This window comes from Onychomys torridus, chromosome 15, assembly GCF_903995425.1.
Source record: "Onychomys torridus chromosome 15, mOncTor1.1, whole genome shotgun sequence".
Classification (NCBI taxonomy): Eukaryota; Metazoa; Chordata; class Mammalia; order Rodentia; family Cricetidae; genus Onychomys; species Onychomys torridus.
In genome coordinates this window covers 3,643,615-3,664,152 of record NC_050457.1, presented here as the reverse complement: position 1 = coordinate 3,664,152, position 20,538 = coordinate 3,643,615, and positions in this window count along the sequence as shown.

Sequence of the window (20,538 nt, the reverse complement as noted above, 5' to 3'; positions counted from 1 at the left end):
CATTCACTTTTCACTTTTATAACCCACACTACAGCATCCTGAAACACACAGCACTGGGAAGTGGAGGGAAACTGCCCTTCAAACAGCTCTAAGAGCCTTTAAACTTCAGCAATGAAAACATATTTAGGCAAAATGTTTTGTCATTTTCCTCATAAAAACTATTAATATAACATCAATGTAAAACAGCACCCAGGTTGTGACTCTCTTAGGAAAGTAGAGCTCAAAGACATTTTCCTAATAAATATGGGTAATAGTAACTATAGCTGCTAGACTTTAAAACACTTTAAATTTTGTTTCCTTTTTTCAAAGAGAAAAGGAATAAGGATTTTAGCCACAACCCAGATATTTTTGTAGCACATTTATTATTTTTTGAAAGAGAATTTTAAAATAATATAGCCACTGTAATTTCTATTATGATTCCATGTAACCCAGCTTACATAAGGATAGTTCATAAAACCATCCCAATAACAAAAACTGACAAAATAGTTCAAAAACATTAAGAGTCTGGTTGAAATCCATGACATGTAGAGAAATACATGCTTGAATGAGTCATGCAAGCCTGAGTTTCTGCTCACAAGTATTTATACAAGCTTTGTCATAGTTATATCTTTCAATGACATAGTAATTTAATATATAGAATTCAGATAAGGTGATTTTAAAAACTAGTACCTCAATAACAAATACATATTTGAAAGTAAATTCATAATAAAAGTGAAAATATCTTATCCTACTAGTAATTTCATAAATACAAAAATCATCAATAGAATCCTTATAATTTACTTAAATTGAACAAAGATTTAGAAAGAAATTTCTGATGACGGTCAAGTGAGGTAATTGGGTCAACAATGCCACTGACACTGTGACAGAAGCACTGTAGCCCGAGGAGCAATTGGAATGTCTCTCACAGGTCTTACAGTTCTTTATGTCTACAGTCAGTTTCCTTTCTTAAACTGAGATCAAAGAACTAATGCAAATCCAGAAAAATATATATTAACTAGAATTTTATTCTCTATATGATTGTAATCAAAATAAGATGAATTGTGTGGCCATGGATAAATGGCTCAGTAAATTATGTTGTAAAATATGTAACAATTTTCAGGGATAAAAATGAAATAAAATATAAAAGAAAAAAGAAATTGTAGTATAGATCAATAAAATGTAACTTTCATCTTTTGCAAGACTGGAAATAACTGAATTCCAGTTGTAGTTTATGTATACATATATATAGGTGTCATATATGTGTGTGTATGCTCATATATATCATGACTAATGTAACGTTATAGCATATATAATAATTCAGTACATAGATACAACTGAGATAATATGGTCAAAGTAATAAACAGCTCCATTTCCTCAAGTGTCAATCACGTCTATGTCCTATAAATCACAGATTCCAACATTTCCAGTCATTTAAAATATGTCACAGAATGTCAACAACAATAATTACTCTACTTTGATATGGAAAACCTGAACTAATTCCTCCTCCTTCATACCTTTTTTCCTGTAAAATAAGGTTGTTGTTTTCTATAGATGAACACATAATATTGACTTGCTTGAGTATGGCTTATTTACTTATACAATAACCTCCAGCTCCCCTCATGCCACTTAAGATGATATGATTTTATTCTTTTATATATAAATCACGTTTCCCTTCCAGTCATTTGATTCTACATCTTGGTTTTTGTGAAACTCATTGTCACTGTAGTGAACACGAAGTACAGGTACTTTCCACGGAAAATACATTTTTTTTATATAAGATACCCAGATAAATATGGCAGAAGGAGCTTTGAATTAAATTTTCTGCTTTGAGATTTAAATAATTTAAATAGCTAAGTTATTAAAGGTTAAAACATGAAAATGCTTCTCTTAGACTCTTGCTTCTTAGGCTGTCTTTCAATGAAGCTAACCAAATTCAGGAAATACCAAGTAAGAACATTGAACATGGGTCGTGTTCAGCCCTGAGATCTTTGGTGATAACATCTTCCTATAGCTTGAAACGGATTGGGACCAATGGATCAGACCTTTCATAGATCAGGTTATGGACATTCCTACTTTTGTTCACCAGTCTCCTGTTAAATTCCCTGGATCTGAATTAATTGCAGGTGTCTACTTCCAACAGGAACACAGTCTGTAAATTATACATGGCACTGCAGGATTCCCATCATGTCACATCCTGTTATGTTCCTTCTCCCTATAAACTGGCATAACACAAGGTGACACAGGAGACCACACGGACATGGTGCAGATGTCAAAAAATAAACACTACATTTTTCCAGATAAATATAGAATACATATTTTACATTTTGGAATTCTTTGAGCAAGTTAGTCAATCTTATTAAAGCTGATAGCACAATTGTTTTCAGTTGGTCCCAGGAGACATCAACTTAAGTTTAGAGGCTAAAAATATGTTAAAGGAAACCACAATACCAGAAAATAATTTATTTAGATGACATTTGAAAACATATCTCCTATTGTCGATAAACTATCTCAGAAAATCATGCAGACTTCCAACTAATGATGGAATAATGATCATGGTTCCAAAGGAGAGAAGCACTGAAAGAGAATGGATCTTGCTCAATTTTCTGTACAGCTAATCTTTAGGCTTTGTAAACCAGAATTCTGGTAAATGGACATGTGCTCAGAATAAATAAAAGATGGTAAAAACCTGTTTTAAGATAGTGTGCTAGTTGGTGCACGCCTTGGGGATCTCCTCCACCCAGCTTCTATTGTTTTGTTTCTTCTGTTACACTTTTTATATAAGAATGAAAAGCATGTATGCCAAGTCTAAAATCCCATAAAATGCAGTATTATTAGAATTTAGGCTCATAAACAATAGCTAAGGAATAAACCGTACATGTCAACGAGAATGTGCACTAGGGAAGAAAGACTGGAATCTCTAATCTCAAGCTAAAAGTTTGAAGTGCCTCTGACATTTCTTCGCCTGAGAGATTACTGGCTGAAATGAATTTATAGACCTTTCTTAGGGTTGACAGGGTACAGAGTATACTATGTTCACCTAGGCTGAGTTCTCAGAGACAAGGTTTGTCATGGAGAGTTCACAGCCTACAACTTTATCAGTAGGAGTTATCTCTAGAGCAGAAGTTAGATACCAGAGGAGTAGAAGGCATAGAAAAGGAACAGGTACAAGGATGTGTTGCAGTTGGGTATGCTAAGAGAAACTAATTACTTCTACTTCTAGGATCTGTATGAAGATTTCTCTTAAACCAGATGTGCAGAAGAACACCTTAATCCCAGCACTCAAGAAGAGGCAAGTAGATACCTAAGAGCTTGAGGCCGGCCTGGTCTACATTGCAAGTTCAAAATCAGCCACAATTTCACAATGAGACCCTATTTCAAAATGATGATGATGATAGCAACAACAAAAACTTCCCAGAAATACCCAGAGAGGCAAAAGATAGAAACTTTTTGCTCAGTGTCTACTTTCTATACATTAAAATGCCACCAGAAAAAAATCCATACACATTTCCTAGTTTCACATTTATAGACCCAAACACAAAGATGGTTAAGCAGTGTCCCACATATGTCAGTTGACACCTGTGAAGGACAAGATAACCGCACAGGGGCAAGTGAGGGCTGACAGACTGTACCTGCATGAAGCCCATCAGAACCTACTCCACGGCAGTATTGCAGCAGAGGCTAGGACTAACCAGGAAAACCTGTAGGCTGTAAAATTTCATCTACCAGCTATCTGACTTCAAGCATAACTTCTGAAGTAGATAAAACTCAACATACAGTCAAAATTATTCCTGAAAATCAAAACAACTTTTATTAATTGCCTTTCCATAATCAGGATTTTCACTAAAACTCTGTCTTTGAGACTAGATCTATAAACCCAGGTATAATTATTAAGATTAACATATTATCTACTCCATCAAATGATAGTTTTCTTTGGGTCTTAATCATACTACATCAGAATGAATCATTTAACGATGTAGATGCCTGATCCTACCCTGTCAAGGTGGCTCTCCTTCCTGATATCCTAGCTTCTCTTCTTGCAGTCCATGGCTCCTCATTGTAATTGTTTACTTGTTCTCTCTGGGGCCTTGTGAGACAGAGAAATTAGAGGAACATCCCACAGGCACATTCTCTGACCTTCCACGTCATTGCTCCCAAATATTTGGGTGAGCTGTCTTCTAATGAAGGTCCAGCCTCCCCATCTTGCTGTAAGGTATTGGCCCAACAACTGTCTTCTCTTCATCTCTCATAACAAACTCCCCTTCTCAAGAGGGTCAGTATAAGATACAAGTGTGAGGTAGAGTGTTCTAATTTTTATTAACCCTCAACCCTACTAGCTGAGGAAGCTAATGGTCCATTTCTCTGCTCCCCTTGGCAGAAATCATTCTTTGTCTCTTCTTAGACATCCTTAAACTTGCTCCCATTTAGCTGTCACTCCCAGCTCTCCACCAAACCTTCCTTTATGAAGGTCATTAGTGACTGCTACACCACCAGTGTAAAGCAGTCCGCTTCAATGGGCAGAGCTTTGCACAGATGGTCTCTTCATATTTTAAAGTTTTGATTTGTTTTGCTTTGTTTGTTTTTAACTTGGCTTCTAGGGCAACATTCCCTATGGGTTTTCTTTCTACTTCACTGTCTGTTCCTTCTCATTCTTCTTGTTTATTTGTCTCTGTTTTCTCAATGTCCAAATGCTAGAAAGCCTCACAATGCAACCTTCCGACTTCTTTTGTGCACTGGAATTTGAGATGACCTCCTCCAATTCCTGTAGCTGCAAATGCCATCTACACCCTGAAGACTCTCATATGCATGGTCTCCATTCTTGCGATGTCTCCCCTTATTTACATAATCACGTATTTGGATGTATGCATGACATCTTAAATTGCCTAAAAAGTGTAATAAACTTAATGTGTCAAAACAAAATTTTAGGCTAATGATGTAGCTCAGCAGAAACCCAGGTAAAGGTAGACAGGGGAAGAACCAACTCCACAAAGGTTAAAGGATGGAAAAAGATATTCCAAGCAAATAGACTCAAGAAGCAAGCCAGTATATCCATTTAAATATCTGACAAAATAGATTTCAAACCAAGACTAAACAGAAGACACAGGAAAAGACATTACATATTCATCAGAGGAAAAAATCCACCATGAGGACATTGCAGTTCTTAACGTCTGTGCACCAAACACAAGGGCACCCAACACCCAAGTTCATTTTAAAAAAAATGGCTTAAACCACACATTAACCCCACACAACGATAGTGAGTGACTTTAATATTCCAGTCTCACCAATGGACAGGCCATTCAGATAAAAACTGAATAGAGTTAGCTGGAGCTAACTGATATTATAAACCAAATGGACCTAACATATTTATAAAACATTTCACCTAAACACAAAAGAATATACCTTCTACTTAGCACATCTTGCCACATTCTGAAAAATTGACGACATACTTGGACACAAAGCAAGTCTCCACAGATACAAGAAAATTGTATCCCATCTGACCACTACAGGTTAAATCTGGATATCAACAACAACAAAAAGCTTGCAAACTTATAGAAACTCAACAATTCACTACCTAATGAATTAATGGGTCAAGAAAGAAATTAAAGAATTGCATATTGAGTGGAAATGAATTCATAATATACCCAAACTTATGGAACACAATGAAGGGATTTCTAACAGGCAAGTTCATACCACTAAGTGCCTACATTAAAAAAAAAAAAATTAGAGAGACCTCATATTATCAACCTAACAGCACACTTGAATGTTCAAGAAGAGTAAATGGAAATAATCAAACTCAGGACTGAAATTAGTAAACAAAAACAATACAAAGAATCAATGAAACAGAGTTGATTCTTTGAAAAATTCAATAAGGTTGACAAACTGTTATCCAAATTAACACAATCAGAGATAAAGAGGGGCATGTCTCTAAGTTTGGGTTTTATTGCTGTGAATACACATCATGACCACAGCAACTCTCTTAAAGGAAAACATTTAATTGGGTCTGGTTTATAGGTTGAGAGGTTTAGTCCATTTTTATCATGACAGGAAGCATGATGGCATGCAGTCAGACATAGTGCTGTAGAAATAGCTGAGAGTTATACATGTACATTGGCAGGCAGCAGGAAGTAAGAGTGAGCCACTGGGTCAGACTTGGGCTTCTGAAATCACAAAGCCCACTCCCAGTATCATACTTCCTCTAGGAAGGCCACACCTCCAACAAGGACACATGTCCTCATATTTCCAAATAATGTTACTCTTTATGGACCTATGGGGGCCATTTTCATTGAAACCACCACAAGGAACATAAAACAGACACCAAGGAAATCCAGAGAGTTACAAGAACATACTATAAAAACCTGTACTCCACCAAATTGCAAAAATCTAAAAGAAATGTATTATTTTCTCAGTATATACCACTTTCCAAAGTTAAAACAATATCAAATAAGCAGTTTAAACAGACCTATAACCCCTAATGAAATAGAAGTCCTAACTAAAAGTCTCTCAACCAACAAAAGCCCATGCCCAGATGATTTTACTACAGAATTCTACCAGACTTTCAAAGAAGAGTTAATACCAATACTTCTCAAATCATTTCATAAAATAGAAACAGAAGAAAAACTGTTTCATGAGGCCACAGTTACCATGATGCTGAAAATACAAAAAGAACCCACAAAAAAAAAATTACAGACCAATTTCCCTTATGAACATAAATGCAAAACTACTTATAAAATTCTTGCAAACTGAATCCATAAGCACATGATAAAGATCATCCACCATGCACCATGAAAAAGAAGGCTTCATCCCAAAGATGCAGGGATTGTTCAACATATGTAAATGGATAAACATAGTCCACCATATAAACAAAGTGAATGATAATATATACATGAATCATCTCATTAGATGCAGAAGAGGCCTTTGACAAAAATCCCATACTCCTTTAGGATAAAAGTCCTGGAGAGATTAAGGATATACAAGATAAACCTCAACATAATAAGAGCAGTTTATAACAAGCCCATAAAAATTTCAAATTAAATGGAGAGAAGCTCTAAGCAATGCTACTAAAACCATGAACAAAACACTGATTTTCCACTCTTGCCTTGCCTATTCAATACAGCACTTGAAGTCTTAGCTACAGTAATAAGACAACTGAAGGAGATCAAGGGAATAATAATTGGAAAGAAAGAAGACAAAGTATCTTTATGTTCAGATGATTCAATACTGTATTACAATAGTGTAGAAGAGTAAGTGTGAAACCTGTAAGAGCCGGAGATGGTGGACATCAAGAATGCAAGGTCCTCTAGATCAGCATGATCTACTCACACATAAACTCACAGAGACTTTGCAACATTCACAGGGTCTACATGGTTCTTCACCAGATGGAGTCCTAGATCTGAAAGAAGTGGACACATGCCCCCATCCCTAACCCAGAAGCTATCCCCAATAGATAACAACTTGCAAATGAAAATTTAGTTTTCTCCATGGGAGTTTCACCAAGGAAATCAACTACTCTTAAAGGTTAAATGCATGAGTGGCAGTATTTGGCCAACAAAAATTACTCAATGGCATCTTTGGCAATTCTTTGCCTCATAGTGTCATACCAGGGCTTTTCCTTTTTTATTTTTATCATTTTTTTAAGTTTTATCTTATTTTTATTTTTACTTTATTTTGTTTATATATTTTTCTTCTCTCTTTTTATCCTACAGGTCCTTTGTGTATATGTTATGGCTTCCAGTTTAGTGTTTTTATGGAATTCCTGAGTGTGTGAACAAGTGGGTCTCTGTTTCTTATGCCTTCTCTTGGGCTCTTTTCATTCTTGTTTTTGTTTTGTTATTTGACCAGTCTGGTGTGTTGGTTTTTGTTTTATATTATTGCATTTTATGATGTTTTATTAGTGTAAAGGCTTGTTTGTTTTCTAATGAAAGACAGAAATGGGTAGAGGCAGATGGGATGAGAGATAGGGAGGAACTGAGAAGAGCAGAAGGAGGGGCAACTATAATCATAATATGTGAGAAAAGAATCTATTTTCAGTAGACAACATACACACACACACACACACACACACACACACACACACAAGATGTGCATCAGTAATGGCATATGTGCTTTTTAATTCAATTAAATTGTTGATTAAAAAAAACAGCCATCAAATCACCCATCTCATTCCCCATCAAATTAGACAGAGCTTCCCCTAGTTTCCTATCCCTGAAAATGGCTTACACAAAGACCTGTGACCATCTTCATCTCTACTTTTGGCTTCTCACATGTGCTTTATCCGCAAACTATCTGCTGAGCTTAGAAACCACAAACAGGAATCAAACTCTCAGTTCCTCGGCCCTCATTCTGCTCCAAGTGCTCATCATTTTCTTAAAGAGTTATATACCCTCCTGCCTCACATCCCTGCTTTTGACCTAACACCCACCCTTCAGTCAGTTCTGTGATCCTTTAAATACATAAGTCAGATCACAGAAGTCATCTGTACTTCCCGTGGCTGTCTATCTCAGTCAGTAAAGCCAACCTTCAGGACTACACACCTTCTCCATGTTGCTCTTCATAGTGTCTCCCCCACTGTCTCAGATTTAATCACACTTACTTCTGTGCCCTCCCCCCCCCCCCCCCCGAGTATGCCAAGTACACTCTATCCTCTACAGCTTCTCTGTGCTGTTACCTCAGCCTCAGGCCCTCTCCCTAGTCACATGGCCTGTTCATTCTGATCCAAGTCTCTATTCAAACATTATCAGCTCCACCTCTCCACCAATGCTAAGTCTCCTTTTGTGTTTCCCATCTTAACAAAACACAATGGAAATCTCGACTCTTCCTTTGTTTTTTGTTCTTCGTTTCTTTGTTAGACAACCTCTATAAGCAAACCCTGTTATAACATTACTCTTTATCATGCTGTGGTTTTCTCCATAAGGCATGATGACATAGCATATCTGCTTGAATATGTTTAGTTATCTCTAAGATGGTCTTGAAAGCAAGCCCTTTACATTGTCACTTCTACATTCCCAATGGTGAGAATGTTCCAATATGTGGTAGACAGTAAGCATTTGTGAAGTGAAAGAATGTTATCAGCAGTTCAGAACAAGAAAAATAAATGTTAGTTACATTTCTTTAAAAAACTAACTTTCACTCCAGAAAACTGAGTTAGCAGTAAAGTAACTTTTTTAACAAATGAGTTTTGGAGTGCCTGGGGTCACACCCAGAGAGGCCCGCACCTAGGATCCAGCCCGGGGCACCAGCCACTATGGGGAATACCTGCCGAACTTAGCCCCAGGTTCTGGCCATAGGGCAGGACCGTCCATCTCCACCGGGAAGGTTCTCCCTCTCCAAGATCCTCTGGTGAACCCTACAAACTCCACGCCCTGCCCACACACCCATCTGCCAGAGACCCCAGCCACTCCAGTAGACTTAGAAACCAGCCTCCAGCTTCCATGCTTCCCCGGAACTCCCATCTGGACAAGAGGTTAGTACCTAGGTTTATAGTCAGAGAGGCAACCGCCCCAGGGTCCCACCCCTGGGCACCAGCCATCTTAGGAGGACCTGCCCAACTTGGCCCCAGTTTCCGGCCATTGGGCGGGTCCTGTGGGAAGGCTCCCCTTTTCCAAGACTGTGGGCAGACCCTGCAGTCTCCACACCCTGCCCCCACACCCATCTGCCTGAGACCCCAGCCACTTCCTGAGACTCAGAGACCAGCACCCAGCTCCCATATGGCCAGCACTCCTAACTGGACCAGAGCTCCCATCTGGCCCAGAGCTTCCATCTGGACTAGAGAGAGGCTTCCAAATGGAAATGTCTTAGAAGCCCAACATTCTCTCAGGAACAAATTGGTACTGCCAGGAGCAATTGTGTCTCACATCAACAGAATTCTAAGTTATTTAAATGCCATGTTCTCTAGGTCCATGAAGTGTTTGAAGATTACCTGTCCATCTGACCTATGTATTTATTAATCTGGATGACCTAACTAACATAATTATAGAGATGACAAGCATAGGTGACAATAACTATGTAAGTCTTGTCTACCTAAACAACCTAAGGACTAAGCTTCCTATAAATAAGGCAAACAGTCTGTAAGCAAATGCACAGTAAAAGGACAATGACTTTAAATTGTGACAATACACAAAATATCTTTAACAGAGGTAGGAATGTATAGTGCAATATGCAATATGATAATAATCCTAAATATATATCAGTATACAGAATATCTTAAACAGAAGTAGAACATACATACAGTAGACAGATATAAATTCACATTTGTATCAATATACAAATATTTCACATAAGAGTAAAAATATATGTACAATATAACAAACATCGTTCTGTATTTGTATCAATATACAAATTATCTTAAATAGGAATGTAAAAAGTTTATATTTGTATCAACATATAAGAATTCATAACAGTGCAAAGGCTGGTATATTACTAAATTTGTTTACTAATGTATATGACAGGCCTACCATAATATCTTATACCTATCCATTCCATTTCTTCTTTTCCCTTTTTTTTTTTTGAGACATATTTTCTTTCCTTAAGGAGAGTACTGAGTTTAACAGTTTCTTCCACCCCCAACCCTAGAACCATTATCCATAACCCTGAGAAATATGAAACCTTAGGGAGAAGGGGCGTCGTTTTCTTAGAATTGCTTCCTGCTGTTTAGGAAGCGATGGTATCTCTGTTGGGTATTGTGAGAAAGCTCAGATAGTTAAATCTCAGTTAGACTAACTGTAGATTCTGCAGCAACTCTCAGAGTAATGGGTAAGATTGTCTGAAATTTTGGCAAGAAGTGTAATATGATGATGATTACCATGGCATCATTCTGGATTGGGTAGAGTTGTTGTTGTTGGGGCCCCATCTTCCTTCTGGAGACTTCAGAGATTGCTATTGGAAAAAACTTATTTTTTTTATCAGAATGGAAGGTTTGGATTTAAAGATGTCATGACATGTAAGAAAGGATTCCAAGAAATCAAGAGTAAGCATGGAGAGAATTAGAATCTTGAAGATAATGGTCCCTTATAATTGGTTTCCTTCTGTCTCACACCAGAGGGCTCTTCTGATATGGGACTGAAGAATCTCTCAACCTTTTCTTTTATCAATATGCTTGGGTTTAGAGAAGGAGTGAGCCAGTTCCATCTCCAAATCCAGCTTGGTTTATAATTAAATTGGAACCACAACTATTCTAGATTGATAGAGATATAGATGTTAGACAGTGATATCTTACCCTGTGTAGATTGGTACCAATAGATTCTTTCTTTCTGCTGTAAACATCTGGATATCCAAGGCCTTATGATTTCTGGAAGATGGGTATTTCCATTATCCTGGAAAGACAAAAACAGAACCCTACCCCAACCTTTGATTGTTAAATTTTTCTTACAACCTGAAGAGATGTCACATTGGTGGATGATCTTTTACTTCTCCTCATCAAGGGGTTTCTCCTGTTCGAATCGAATTTTTATTAATTTTGTTGGTATCCATAGCTTTTCTTCTCCTGTGGAAACAAAAGCAAAACCCCTTCCCCAACGTAGGACATATCCAGGTTTCCATTCTGAGGTCAACACATCTTTGAAATAAACCGGTTGGTTTAGCTCAGGAGTTTTGTCTGTCGTCCAATGTCTCTCCGCAGTTGTTGTTCCTTTCTCATCAGCATTGAGAAAATTCAAGGTTAATAAAGCACTATGCAATCTATTTCTAGGAGTCATTGTTACCTGTTGCTGTTTATTTAGCATATCCTTTAAAGTTCGATTGGATCTTTCTATGACTGCTTGGCCTGTGGGATTGTGTGGTATACCTGTAACATGCTTTATATTGTAATAAGCAAAGAACTGTCTCATTTTATTGGAGACATATGCTGGGGCATCGTCTGTCTTAATTTGTACAGGTATTCCCATGATGGCCATAACTTCTAATAGGTGTGTAATCACAGAATCAGCCTTTTCAGAACTCATAGGAGTTGCCCACTGAAATCCTGAATAGGTGTCAATGGTATGGTGTACATACTTTAATCTTCCAAATTCTGCAAAATGAAACACATCCATCTGCCAAATTTCATTTCTTTGTATACCCTTTGGATTGCTTCCTGCAGGTAATGGAGTTTGGTTATAGAAAGAACAAGTAGGACATTTTTTCACAATATCCTTAGCTTGTTGCCAAGTAATGGAGAAATCCTTCTTCAAACCTTTGCTATTTACATGGTGTTTCTTATGAAATTCTGAGGCTTCTAGCACATTACCTATTAGTAACTGATCAATCTCATCATTACCTTGTGCTAGAGGTCCTGGCAGACCTGTATGGGATCTGATATGTGTTATATATATAGGATGTTCCCTTTTTCTGATGATTTCCTGCAATTGTATGAATAATGAAGTTAATTCTGTATTATCAGGAATAAATTCAGCAGTTTCAATGTGTAAAACAACTCTCTCTGCATATTGAGAGTCAGTGACTATATTGAGGGGTTCTGTGAAGTCCATCAGTACCATAAGAACGGCATACAGTTCTGCCTTTTGTACAGAGCTGTATGGACTTTGTACTACTTTACTTAAGTCTCCTGATTTGTATCCTGCTTTCCCTGATTTATTTGCATCTGTATAGAATGTGAGGACTCCAGAAATTGGCTTGTGTCGTACAATGTGAGGAAGGACCCATTCAGTCTTCTTTATGAATTCTATTCTCTTGCTTTTGGGATAATGGTTGTTAATCTCTCCCAAAAAGTTACTGCAGGCTCTCTGCCAGTATTCATTATCTTTCCATAGTGACGAAATTTCCTCATTAGTTAAAGGTACTACAATTTCTGCTGGGTCCATTCCTGTCAACTGATGAAGTCTTAATTTACCTTTTTGAATCAAATCAGAGATCTTTTCTATATAAGTCTTTAATTTCTTATTTGGTTTACGTGGTAGGAATATCCATTCCAATATAATATCTTCCCTCTGCATCAAAATACCTGTGGGGGAATGTCTGGAGGGGAATATGACAAGAATACATTTAAGTTCTGGATCCACACGATCCACATGTGCTTCTCGAATTGTCTTTTCTACTAGAGCCAATTCCTTCTCAGCTTCAGCTGATAATTCTCTTGGGCTATTTAATTCTTTGTCCCCTTCTAGAGTATTAGCCAAATTTTGTAGTCCATCTTTGGGTATTCCCATGATACCCAATAAGTTGGAAATGCTTCCTAACAACTTTTGAAAATCATTAAGAGTCTTTAATCGATCTCTCCTCAGTTGTACTTTTTGGGGTCTAATTTTGTGTAACTCTATCTTATATCCTAAGTAATTAATAGAATCTCCTCTTTGTATTTTTTCAGGAGCAATTTGCAGTCCCCAGCGAGGCAAAACTTTTTTTACTTCTTCAAACATGCTTTCTAATGTGTCTAACTTTGGATCTGCTAATAGGATATCATCCATATAGTGATAAATTATGGATTGTGGAAACTTTACACGAATTAACTCCAATGGTTTTTGCACAAAGTATTGGCATAAGGTAGGGCTGTTTAACATTCCCTGTGGGAGGACCTTCCATTGATATCTCTTGACTGGCTGAGAATTGTTATAATTAGGAACTGTGAAGGCAAATTTTTCTCTATCATTTTCTTGTAAGGGTATGGTAAAGAAACAGTCTTTTAAGTCAATAACTATTATAGGCCATTCTTTGGGTAGCAGAGAGGGCAAGGGCATCCCAGTCTGTAGGGAGCCCATTGGCTGAATTACTTTATTAATAGCTCTCAGATCTGTCAGCATTCTCCAATTACCAGACTTTTTTTTAATAACAAATACAGGAGAATTCCAAGGGCTGGTAGATTCTTCAATGTGTTGAGCATTTAACTGCTCTTGAACCAGCTGTTCTAAAGCTTGTAGCTTCTCTTTTGTCAAAGGCCACTGTCCAACCCAGACAGGTTTATTAGTTAGCCATTTTAAAGGTAAGGCAGTTGGTACTTCTGAGAGTTCAACAGCAGTTGTGCTCTGTTTGTGTACAGCCTGAATGGTTGGTGACTGTTTTTTATAGCATTTTATGAGATTATTCCTAGAAACATGCATTGGCCTGTATTCCTTTTCTGAGAGTGTAGGAATTTTAATCTGGGTATTCCACTGTTGTAACAGATCTTGGCCCCATAGATTTACTGCTACATTTGCTACATATGGCTTCAGCCTTCCTCTCTGTCCTTCTGGCCCTATGCATTCAACCCATCTCGAACTCTGTTTTATCTGAGATAGGGTGCCAATTCCTAAAAGTTGGACATCTACCTCTTGAAGAGGCCAATTTGGATGCCATGATTTTGGTGTAATTACAGTCACATCCGCACCTGTGTCTACCAGGCCCTCCAGAACCAAGCCATTAATTCGAATTCTAAGCTTTGGCCTTTGTTCATTTATGGAAGTCTGCCAAAATATTTGTTTTATTGTGTTCTTTGTAAACTGTGATTCATCTATCAGAGCTGTTTTATCATCCATTGCAGTATCAGTTTTTACATTAGACATTGGTTTATTCAGTTGTCCTGGAGAGGAATGTCTTCCACAGTGGCTGGGAATGTTCTTACCACATTTGATTTGGGGGCCTGCAAGAGGCCCCCTGAGGCGTTTCCCGCTACTAAAGGGTTGCCTTGTATATCTATTTTTGATCTGCACTCACTGGTCCAATGTTGGCCTTTGCCACATCTTCTACATAATCCAGGAGGTGGTTGGGGTCTTCTGTTTAGGCTATTCCTAGAAGGAGTATTACTTCTAGGATTACCCCATGTACAGTTTTTACTTATATGACCCGGTGTACCACATTTAAAACATTTGGTACTACAGGGCCTTCTTACACCTCTGGGATTTGTCTCTCCTATCCAAGCCTCATTACTGTAGTTAAGAGATTCAACACTATTAGTATACTGAATCCATTCTTCCAAAGGAGCTGATCTGATCTTTAATGGTGTAAGTATTCTTTTGCATTCTGCATTAGCATTGTCAAATGCCAAGGACTCAGTTAATACTTTTCTTAATTCTTTATCTGATACAGCTTTTGTTATAGCTGTGTTCAGCCTTTTAAAAAATCAGTGAAGGGTTCACGTGGTCCCTGAAATATCTTTGTGTATACCTCAGTTGCTTTTCCAGGTTCTGGAATTTTTTCCCAAGCATTTAGAGCTGCTGTACGGCATAGGGATATTGTATGCTCATCATAAATGGCTTGTACATTCCTGTCAGCGAAACATCCCTCACCAAGTATTTGATCTTGGGAGATCTCAAAACCTCTGACTTTACCTTGTTGTTCTAAATTTCTTGCCTCTTCTCTCAACCAGCTTTTCCACTGTAACTGCTGGCTATATTCTAGAACAGCTGAAATTAACTGATGCCAGTCATCTGGAATGATTCTATGTGAGGTAGACCACGAATTTAACATCTGTTTTACGTATGTGGAGTGTATCCCATATGTAACTACTGCTTCCTTTATATTTTTAAAGTCCCTTGTTGAAATTGGTTGTAATGTATATGTCGTATATGGCTCGGGGTGTGTGTCATCTGCTGGCTTCTCATGGATGATAACAGGATAAGCCATTGTATGAGAGCCATTTGGAGATGTTACAACCTGTATGGTCTTGCCCTTCTGCTTATTAGGTCCCTTGTCATGTTTATTTAGAGTTTCCTCCAGGGCTTGTAAACGAGCACCTAGGGTCTGTTCCAGGGAGTAAACCTCTTCTCTTGTAAGGGATTCCAGATTTTTCATGGAATCATGGAAGTTTTTATGTTCTTCTGAAACACATGATTCCATGGACCTTATCTTATCAAGTAATGATAATTTTTCTTCCTTATATATTGTCTGAGTAGCTACAACTTCACTCTGGAGAGTTAGTGTTCTATCCATTAAATACTCATATTTATTATCAATAAAAGCAATTTTGAGTACAAGCTTGTTTTGTAAATTCTGGTTAGCAGATTCCAGAGAGAGAATCTTTTTATGTAAGTCCTGGCCAGCAGATTCCAGAGAAAGAATCTTTTTCTGTAAGCCTTCATTGCTATCTTTTAAAACCTGTAATTCCTGGTTAGCAGATTCCAGAAAGAGAATCTTTTTATGTAAGTCCTGGTCAGCAGATTCCATAGACAGAATCTTTTTCTGTAAGCCTTCATTGCTAACTTTTAAAGCCTGTAAATCCTGGTTAGCAGATTCCAGAAAGAGAATCTTTTTCTGTAAGCCTTCATTGCTATCTTTTAAAACCTGTAATTCCTGGTTAGCAGATTCCAGAAAGAGAATCTTTTTATGTAAGTCCTGGTCAGCAGATTCCATAGACAGAATCTTTTTCTGTAAGCTTTCATTGCTAACTTTTAAAGCCTGTATCAGTCCCAATAATGACTCATCTTTGTTCTTATTATTAAACCAGTGTTTGAACACTGTGTGAATTATTACAATGAATGTAAAAATGGTACAGGCCAGATATGTCTTAGGGAGGTCGTATATTTCCAGGAAAATGTCATTCAGCATACAGGCAAAAAGGTTATTAAATTCTTGTGAGGTAATGTTGTCAGCCATATTACAAGAATTACTCAAAATTTGTTAGTCAGTTTTAAGGTGTAAAATTATCAAGTACTTTTACTTGAAAGAAGCTTACCTTTCCGTGGTTTTGGGGGGTGCAATAGCACTTTTCATCCAGCAGGAGGCGTTGGTATAGCTCCAAAGCAGGGCCTGCTGGCAACCTTGGCTGGCGGCAGCTGAAGGCAGGAGCCAAGATGGCGGGGAAACGGCACTCGGAGGAGTGGGAAGATCTCACTCACAGCGGTTTTCGCTGGTCTGGGGGATAAGCTAGGGAACTGAGACTGGGCTAGCTGCTCCCTTTTTCGGGAATGGAACCGTGTAGGTGTCCCCTGGTTAAATGGAACTTTGCAGGCGGTTTTAGGTACCCGCCAGCCGGGGAGGAGGCTGAGGGAGGGAGCCGCCTAGGCCTTTGGAATTTGCCCCACATGAGCGCCAGATATTGGTTAAATTATTAAGGCCACTCCACGTAGTTAAAAAGGAGGTTTATTTTGTGGGGTAACTTACAAATGAAGGGGTAGGTTACAGGGTCTGGCAAGGGTATAGCGCAGTCCGGCGGTGTTCTCTGGAGAACTCTGCTCGGTCTACCTCCAGCGTCCGGGAACCAAGAGCCAGAGATCTTCCCGATCCTTCGTCTTCCGCTTCCTCCTCTGCCCCGCCTTGTGGGCGTGACCATTACCGAAGCCTCAGTGGGGGTTGGAACTTCCAGGCCAATGCTGGGATGGCTACCCACTACAGAAAGCACTCCACAGACGCCTTCACAAGGAGACATGAGGAGACAACCCTTTGTACAGTGATGCAGTGATGACAAAACTAGCCTGAGTCTCCTTCAGTGTATAGGATATACTACAGGAACTAAGCCAGCCTGGATCCCAGGAGAGAGCTGACAGGGACTGTCTGCCCAGAGACAGATGACTAGAAATTTAAGTTTTCACCATCAGGCTTTAAGGCCAGCCACACACCTTCTGCCTTTCTTTGGGCATTTCCCCTGAAAACAAAATGGAATCAATGTCGTGATTTTTTTCTTTCTCTTTTTTTTTCTCATTTTCTTTTCTTTCTTTCTTCCTCCTCCCCATTATTGTCATTATTATAATAGAGTAATGGGATTGCATGGAAGCCTTCAGAAATTGTAGATACTTACTAAAATTCATTTTAAACAAATTTGCTCTTGCCTTTGTGATTTATTAAAATTATTGTTTTCCTTTTTTTTCAGAGTGATGTCTGCTCCCTATTTCAATTTCTGTTATTACCTCTAAAATGGTTTTCCTACCACAAAGTCCCTATAAAGCCTTCCACAGAGAACTCAAGCTCTCTGCATCTTAGGAACAATACTACAGTGGCCTTTCTTCCACCTGCCCATCACTGACATCACTCCCCTGCCCGCACCTGGCCCTGGAGCAGTGCCTTCATGGTGAAGTAGTTTGGCTCTCTTCTCCCTCCTCACTCCATTTCCATCGCTAGGTCTTTGCGTGCTTCCTAAGCTCAGTCTCTTTTTCTGCATCCCTATTTCTGCATGGAGGATGTTGTTGGTGTGCTTTAGCAGGTCACATCAGGCATCCCACTCTGAGCATTTACAAGCCTCAGGGCTTTCACCTGAGCTGATACTCCTACTGACATCTGCCCACAGCACATCATCTTTGCATATTTGGCACATTACAAATGAAATTCATGTCTCTTTCATCCAGCCCCTCCCTAGGCAATCTCAGTTTTAATTCCAGAATTTACTTGGCAATATATTGAAGGGCAAACTTAATTCCTCCAATTAAAACCTCTGAATCATGTGACTCCTCTTCTTTTAGCTATCTACTCACTGCTCAAGTCCTTCGATCTCATTTGCAGTACTGATGATAACTGGGACCTAAATATGTGGTGCCTTGAATTCATCTCCTCACCCTTGTCTCCACTAACTCAACCCTCATTAGAGTATTTGATAATTAAATTATGACTGCACAAGACATGCTGCTGATTTAAAGGAGGTCATACTGAAGACTGTGGATATCATGGAAGGCTCTTCATTGCAACTGTACTTCAGTAAACTGCCACTGTTAACAGAAGAGTGTTTGGGGGCTGGGGTACAGTTCAGTGGCACAGAATTTACCTAGCACATGCCAAAGCCCCACTCCTACTCAAGAAGTTATTTGTAATTCATGCCTGCCGGGAAAGGCAGAAATTGGTATTCTTTAGTGAAGTGTCACTGAGTATATCAACCACACTCCAGGACAGGCACCATGGCCTGGAGCGCTGGCCAACACAGAGCTGTCTGACTCCGTGTTTTTCTTTTTGCATTTTGTTCTGCTTTTGGTATTTTTTATGCGTGTGGGTTTTGTTTGTTTGATGTTTGTTTGTTTTGAAATTTATTTTTTGTTTTTGTTTGTTTGTCTGTTGGGTGGGTAGAGAGGATCTAGGAGGAGTTAGAAAGAGGAAAAAGAAAATGACCAAAATACAAACTATTAAAAAATTTTTACATAAAAATTAATTTATATTTTTAAAAAGTAAGCAAAGCCAGTTTTCATTTAGGAGAGACTGAAAAGTAATCATTTCCATAAAATGCATGTATTTTAATATGTTACTTTATTAATATTCTATTTCACTACTAAATAAATATTCTAATTTATTGTGAAGTGAATATCAATGCATACAACATTTTATAGCAGTATTATGAAAATCTGACATGGAAAAGGTTGAGAACTCACACAAGCCATCACCTTCACTTGCTTTTCCCTTCATCTTGTCCCAGAAGAAAACAGGACTCTTTTCCTTGCCTGGTCCAGACCTTTTCCCAACCATTCTCCAAGGAAAGGCTATTTACTTCCTTATATTTGGATTAACCCTTGTGTTAATCTATTTTCCAGTCAGTTCTCTGCTTTCAGCTTGTAAGGGCATCACTGTGTACTGTGTGTCCTTCCTAAGATGAAATTTTGTTCTTGGTTGAGTCATTGGGTTCTGCTCCCAGACTCATGATGCCAATCATTTTCATCTTTATCATCTCCAGTGTTTCTCACAACATAAGACATCAGATGCTAATTCTCAATGATAATATTTCAGATATTAACAGAACATGCTTTGGTCCTAAATTGATAAGAAGAATTTAGCTGCTGAGAAAAGATAATTAATCAAATACTCTTTGGCTCTGTTACACAAAATAATAGTTCTCCAAAGGTCTAATATACCAAACATATGAACATGGTACCTCACATAACAAAGGGCATCTTGCAGATGTTACGTTAACAATTAAGCAAATTATTCTGGATTATTCTTATGCACTCAATTTTTATATTTTTTATGAACAAGGGTCCATATAAGAGGGACACAGAAGGTTCAGAGGTAATGATAGAAAGAGTTGGAAGGATATACAAGCCAAGGAATGTAAGAGGCCTCAACTATCTGAGAGGGTCTGTTGTAGTCAGCAGAGCTGGAAGGGTGGAGTTATCTAAGCCCTTTGACCTCAGATAAAGAGCTATAGGATTTGAAGTTTTTCCTGCTGGGTTTTGGTCTTACATTGGTCCAATATTTCCTCACTATTCTCCCACACACACACTCTTTTGGAATGGTAATATATATTCTGTGACATTGTATGCTGGAAGTAAACAATTTGCTTTTGATTTTTCAGACAATTACTGTTGTAGGATATTTGATCACACTGTGTGAAAATGTGCTGCTGGTTTTTTGTTTGTTTGTTTGTTTGTTTGTTTGTTTTTTCTGATTGGTTTAATAAAAAGTTGAATGGCCAAAAGCCAGGCAATAGAAAACAGGTGGAATGCCCAGAGAGAGAAACTCAGGGTTAGAATCTAGGACACACTACCCACCTGCGGACATTGGAATGGAGGAAAGGTAAAGAGCCAGTGGCAAAACATAGATTAATAAAACAGGTTAATTTAAGTTACAGAAGCAACCACTAGATTAGAGATAGAGGCCAGACAGTGGTGGCACACACCCTTAATCCTACCACTTAGGAAGCAGAGATCCATCTGGATCTTTGTGAGTTCAAGACCACACTGTAACAGAGCCAGGTAGTGGTGGCACACGCCTTTAATCCCAGGACTTGAAATCTCATGTCTTTGCTTG